At 41.5% G+C, this 6,784-nt stretch overlaps 1 pseudogene; it reads right to left on the reverse strand.

Annotated features, from left to right (window-relative positions):
* Nucleotides 1–341: 341 nt before the first annotated feature.
* LOC141655576 (AAA-ATPase At3g28580-like) lies at nucleotides 342–1,293 on the reverse strand (annotated as a pseudogene).
* Nucleotides 1,294–6,784: the final 5,491 nt, after the last annotated feature.

Below are 6,784 nucleotides of genomic sequence, written 5' to 3' on the forward strand. Positions count from 1 at the left end.
CACCATCAGCATTCTGGTAAAAAATTGCAGCACTGGAGCGCTAATAGGAGCAGTAAATTTAACCAACAAACGGCACCAAAACTTTAAAATTGAACAGCGGGCAGCTACGCAAGTTTAGTGGAAATTTGCAGCCATATTGTAGTCCCCTCTCTCATTTTAAGGTGAACACCTATTTTTACCCAAGAATATAAGACTATAAGCATTACTAAGAAAAGTGAGGTTAATAATAACCTTAGGTGAATACTCTGATAGCTGATGCACATTAGTGTTCCTGCAGAATAACAACATTATTTTTGCCAAATCCTAATACTAATCGAACCATAATTCAACACATAAATAATCTAGCTACCAACTTCATTATTTTCTTCACTTCCTTGTTTCACTTCATCATTTTTTGTTTTCGTTTCTTCTGAAACATCTTTCAAGTTTTCTTCTTCCAGAGCTTTCAATTTAGCATCCTCCTTGGCTCTTTCAAGAGCAATAAACAGGTTTCTCAAACACATTTCCGCTATACTCTCATCATCCACATGGAAGTGATTTTGGCATCAAATTATCTGCCACATCCGCAGGGCAGGCATTAGTTTCGCTTAGCAAAGTCTTAATTTCATCGAACAAAGGATGCTCATCAATATCCAAGTAGTTCTTAGCGAGCACCAAAAACGACTCATAACAACAGTATGATATCTCAATATGCATGTCCATTCTCCCTCGACGAATGAGAGCAGGGTCAAACTTATCATTATGGTTAGTTGTGAAAGCAACTAGCCTCTCTTCGCCACAAGCTAACCATATTCCATCAATGAAGTTGATCAAACCCGAAAGGGTAACTTCACTTTTCTTCTCATCCTCTTCTTCCTTCAACTTCTTTTTTACAGCTTCTTTTGCAGCTTCTCCAGCATCTTTACTGTTCACCTCTTTCTCCTTGATTGATCTCTGGCCAGTTAAATTAAGTGAGCGATCAATTTCTTCGATGACTATGATGGACTTTGTCAATGTCTGTGTTAAGAGCCTCCTTAATTGGGTGTAATCCTTGACTGCAGTTAGCTCAAGGTCATAGACATCATACTCCAACAAATTGGCCATGGCCGCGATCATAGTAGAAATTCCGGTTCCAGGAGGCTCGTACAGTAGATAACCTCGTTTCCACGGTTTTCCGATTTTGTTGTAGTAGTGCTTTGCCTTGCTGAAGCGTTGAAGGTCATCAATAATTGCTTGCTTCTTAGATTTCGCCATACCTAAATTAACAATATTAACAAAGCATGGGGTAAGTGTCAAACTTGACCTAACCTCCATTGATGAACACCTTGAGCTTGTATGAACACCAGAGGTAAATAAAGGAAGTTTTATTGAATGTAATTGTGTTTGTTTACAATCTGATAACTTATTCTGTAAGCTATGTACAAGTATATATATACAAGCTTCACTTGCTCTAACTAACTATACAGCCTGTCAAGTGACAGCTCATCAATCTGTGTGATGATGAGCAACAACCAATAGCATGACAGATTACTAAGCTTGAGTATTTCCACAGTCCCCCTTCAAGCTAGAATCTGTCAAAAACTTTAGACCCAACCTTTCAGACAAATAAGCATGCTGTTGCCCCCCTAAAGGTTTTGTCATCAAATCTGCAAGCTGCAGACTGGATTTCACATGTCTGGTAGCAATGAGACCTTCTTGTATTCTCTCCCTAACATAGTGACAGTCTATGTCAAGATGTTTAGTCCTCTCATGGAAGACAGGGTTGAGAGCAATGTGTTCAGCAGCTTTGTTGTCACAAAACAGCTGAATAGGTGTAGGAACATGAACATTTAGATCCTTTAGCAGCCTCTCCATCCACACTATTTCACTTGCTGTGTATGACATACATCTATACTCGGACTCGGCTGAACTTTTGCTAACAGTTTTTTGTTTTTTTGTTTTCCATGAAATTAAGGAGTTGCCAAGTAACACACAGTAGCCAGATAGAGATCTGCAGCTGAAGGCACATTGGCCCCAATCAGCATCAGAGAAAGCAGACAAACTCAGTTCACTGGTTGCAGGGTAGAACAGGCCAGCATTAGCAGTATGTTTTAAGTACCTCACAACATGTAGAGCTGCTTGTAGGTGAGGTACCCTTGGTAGTGTCAGAAACTGGCTAAGATGTTGGACGGAGTATGAAATGTCTGGCCTTGTTAGATTCAAATATAAAAGTCTCCCAATGAGTCTTCTATACCTCTCTGGATCAGGTAAAATTTCTCCTTGATCAGTTGAGAGCTTCAAACCTCTAGGCATAGGAAATAAAGTTGGGCTGCAATTCTCCATTCCTAGAGTCTTCACAATGTCAGTGACATACTTTCTTTGATTAAGAAGTATGCCAGTATCATTTCTGGCCACCTCCAAACCCAAGAAGTATCTCATTAAGCCAAGGTCCTTGATGGTTAAGGCTTTGTCTAGGCTGTTCTTTATCTCCTTTATTTCACTCTCATTATCACCAGTAATGATTAAATCATCAACATAGACCAGAATAACTAAGAAGCTCCCTGTGGCAATTCCTTTTCTGGTGAAGAGAGAATAATCTTGTTTTGACTGTGTGAACCCTAGACCAGTTAAGTGTCTGGTAAGCTGAATGTTCCACTGCCTACTTGCTTGTTTAAGGCCATACAAAGACCTCTTAAGCTTGCAGACTTCACCATTTGCAGCCTTGGTATAGCCCAAGGGAGGTCTCATATAGACTTCTTCATCTATATACCCATGTAAGAAAGCATTATTAATATCTAATTGGTGCAAAGGCCAATTTCTAATTGCTGCAATGGCTAAAAGTGCTCTCACTGTTGCAAACTTTGCCACTGGAGAGAAAGTATGTTTATAATCCTTGTCCTTCACCTGATTATATCCCTTTGCCACCAACCTTGCTTTGAATCTCTCAATTGTGCCATCTGATCTATGTTTGATCTTATATACCCACTTAGATCCAATAGCTTTCTTATTTGCAGGGAGTTCAGTGACTTCCCATGTGTTGTTTGCCTCAAGAGCCTGCAATTCTTTGTCCATTGCTAAGACCCATCTCTCATCCTTCTGTGCTTCAGAGAAATTAGCAGGCTCATGTTCCTGCAAGACATTATTCAGCGAGCTGATATAAGATGGATCAAAATTGGTGAGATCCTTAAGAAGCTGAGCATGATATGCCATAGAACTTGCTGAAGCAGAAGTTGAAGATTGGAAGGGCAGTTTAACAGGACAGTGGAAATCTTTCAGTCTAGAAGACATTTGTTTGTCTCTAACTGATCTTCTCTGAACAGGAGCTGCAGTCTCTGCAGTAGGAACAAAAGTAGTGGTTGTGGTGTCCTCAGGAGTGTGTATACTGTCAGTAGTATTGATATTGATGTTGACAGTGTTTGTATTGTCAGTGGTGATATTATTTTCATTGGGATCATTGGGTATTATAGAATTATTAATATCATTGTTTGGTGAACCAGTGGAAAATTGTTGTAATATTTGAGTATTAATATTCTCAGTTGGCTGTGCATTTTCTGGGACATAATCTGAGTAGAATGGATTATTGTCTGAAATATGTGGCACAGAAGTGGATGTAATATCAGTTCCTGAGGCATAAGGAAACACTCCTTCCTGGAAGACCACATCCCTGCTAGTGAAACAGGTGTGGGTGTCCAAATCATACAACTTATATCCCTTTTGTCCAAAAGGATACCCAAGGAGGATACATTTTCTTGCTCTTCTGGCAAGCTTATCTCTATGAGTGATAGGCATAGAAGCAAAACACAAGGATCCAATAACCCTCAATTCATGATATGTGGGTTTCTCATTGAATAGCATTTCAAATGGGGTCTTCCACTGTAAAATAGGAGTAGGCATCTTGTTGATCAAGTAGGTTGCAGCTAGCAAACATTCCCCCCAAAATTTTAAGGGTAAGTGTGCTTGTATCCTCAGAGCCCTTGTAGTCTCAATCAAGTGCCTATGCTTTCTCTCAACACGCCCATTTTGCTGAGGTCTCCCTACAATGGATGTTTGATGAATAATGCCCCTCTCATTGAACATGCCTTTACAAGGTCCTTGCACAAACTATGTCCCATTGTCAGTCCTTATGATCTTTAAGCTCGCAAACCATCAACAGCAATCACAACCACAAGCACAGTACAATTATTATATCAAACAACCAAATACAGCACATCAACCAATATCCCATTATGGGACTAATACTGAGTAGGAAATCCTACCTGGTATGCACACAATCAGACGGTCTCTCTATCACGAGTAAAAAAGCCTCTTCTATGAACCCTCCTCCTATCATATAACACATAGAGGCTACACATCACATACTACACATAAAAACCCCCAATCTCTAAATTAGGGTTTAACCAAATCAAGGGAAAAACAATAAAAAGGGTACGTAGATCTTACCCTCGACGCAAGGAACTCAACGATACGAATAACGACAAGAACGACCGTCGAACTCCGGAATTGCTAAGAATGCGATTAGGAAGATGAACTTGTTGCTTTCTCTCTTAAACAGGGTTTTAGGTTTTGTAAAAGTGATTTAAAACAATGACGACGATACTTAAATACCTTAATCGCATAATTAACAAAACCCGAGAAAACTCCCCGTAAAACCCGGACACTCGATCGAGTACCCAAGGTACTCGATCGAGTATTCTTACTCGATCGAGTACCCCTGACTACTCGATCGAGTACCCAACAGGTCAGAAACTATTTTATTTCGCAACTTACCCTTACTCGACAGAGTAAGGGCTACTCGACAGAGTACCCCAAGACTTATAAATACGGAGTATTACAATCCATCGGTAATCTTTTCTGATTTCAAGCAGCGTAAGGCCTTCATAGCCTTAATGAGTCGTCCTTTCTGACCTACTCGGTGTGTAAAACCCGAGATTTAGAGACCTTGGGGGTTAAGGGAGACATAACCCATATCTTTGAGACCTTGGGAATGGAGGGGTTGTACCAATTTGACCTTAGAGTTTATGAGCTCATTCATTTATGATGCAAAGGAGAAAACTGCCTCCTTCCGCCTCATGAACGAGGACCATGAGTTGACCTTGGACGAGATTGCTGGCCACCTGGGCCTAGAGACTGAGGGGACGGGGTATCTTAGCGATGTGGCTAAGAATAGTGGAGCACCTCTTTATCTTCCTTACTTGACTGGCCGACCTGCTCCTAGTGCTAGTGCTATGCTGATTAATGATATTCAGCACGTGTCCCTCCATATGTTGCTGAGGATGATGACATGTCTGTTGTATTCGAGAGATGATGTGAGCAAGCTTAATTCCCACGAGGCTATGTTGTTGATGTCCTACCTGAACCTGCACCGTAGGAAGCCTTTTTACTATAGCGCTCCGGGGGTGGTTTGCTCTAGTTTAGAGCACATGGCACGGTCCCCTAACCATCACATTGCTTGTGGGGCCATAGTGACCCGCCTAGCCCAGCGCCTGACTGATTTTGAGGCTCCACCTCCCTCAGGGGATGAGTTTGTTGAGACTGTGCCTACAATGAACGCCAAGTATTGGTGTCAAAACAGATGGTTAGGGAAGATGGCTGATGGGACTTATGCCTAGAGAGTGAGAGGATCTATGTGGATAGTACTTCCTGACCCTGTCCGTCTTCCCGTTGTTGACCACTTAGCTGAGTGGGAGCCTGTAGGTGGTGTGCTTAGACCTCGACCCCAATACTACTTGATTGATCCCACCATTCTTTTGGACCTACCTGAGCCTACCTCATTGCCTGAGGGACAGCAGACACCTCCCCCACCTCGTGAGCGTCGTAGGGTCAGACAACCTAGGGCGGACCCGGTCGAGACTGAGCCCTCTTACTCAACCCCGAACTTCTACTCTCAGCAGTACTCGCCCTACCCCACAGTGTATGACCCTTGGATGCAGGTGAGTGACTTGATTGAGCGGATCTCCACCACCTTGGTGCTCCACAATATGCATGAGATGACCCTTAATCAGGGCATAGGGACTGAGCTGGCACAGCCTGTTTGGTGGAGAGGACCTGGAGTGGACATGGGAGTCTTCCATAGCTATGGAGTTGATCCCGGCTTTTGGAGGCCACCAGAGGAGACTAGTTCGGCTGCCTCGTGATGAGTAAGAATTAATGATAGGGTCAAGTCTCTTACCATCAACAATATATAACCCAATTTAGTGTGTAAATCGGGGTTGAACTACAAGGATGGAGGGGTTTCTACTTAGTCTAAATAGGAGTCTAGTCTAGTAACAAATGAAAGAAAAGGAGTTGATTTAAACTACTAGATGCAACTAAACAACGATTGAGGAAAGATGTATTCGATTGATTAAAGGCTAGGGTTTCGGGTTTATCTAAATGGTTTAAGGGCAAACAAGTCGATTCAAGGAGTCTATGATGAGGGTTTATCCTAGGATGAAAATCAATCTCTTGATTATCCTAAAGGTGATTACCAACTCTCATTAAGCAACACACCATTCTAAAGCATGCAACAAGACCACCACAAACTCTCATTCAATGGAGAAATTAAGCAACTATGACAAAAAGCACAAGTTCTCACTCACACAAATCATCAAACACCTTGTGTGCATTACTAAGAAGGAAAAAAACTTCACCAAAGACTCAAAATAATCAAACTATCATGCCCAAAAATCTCATTTAGACTCCCTCTAAACCCTAGAAGGGTTACTACTCACTCATGTTCAAATTGTTCAAGCAAATAAATGGAATAGAACAAATAACAAAAAGAGATGACATGGTAAATATTCCAACAATTCTAAAAGACTACTTAAAATGTAAACAATTGATTAAG

The sequence above is a fragment of the Silene latifolia genome, chromosome 5 (genome assembly GCF_048544455.1).
Source record: "Silene latifolia isolate original U9 population chromosome 5, ASM4854445v1, whole genome shotgun sequence".
Taxonomy (NCBI): Eukaryota; Viridiplantae; Streptophyta; class Magnoliopsida; order Caryophyllales; family Caryophyllaceae; genus Silene; species Silene latifolia.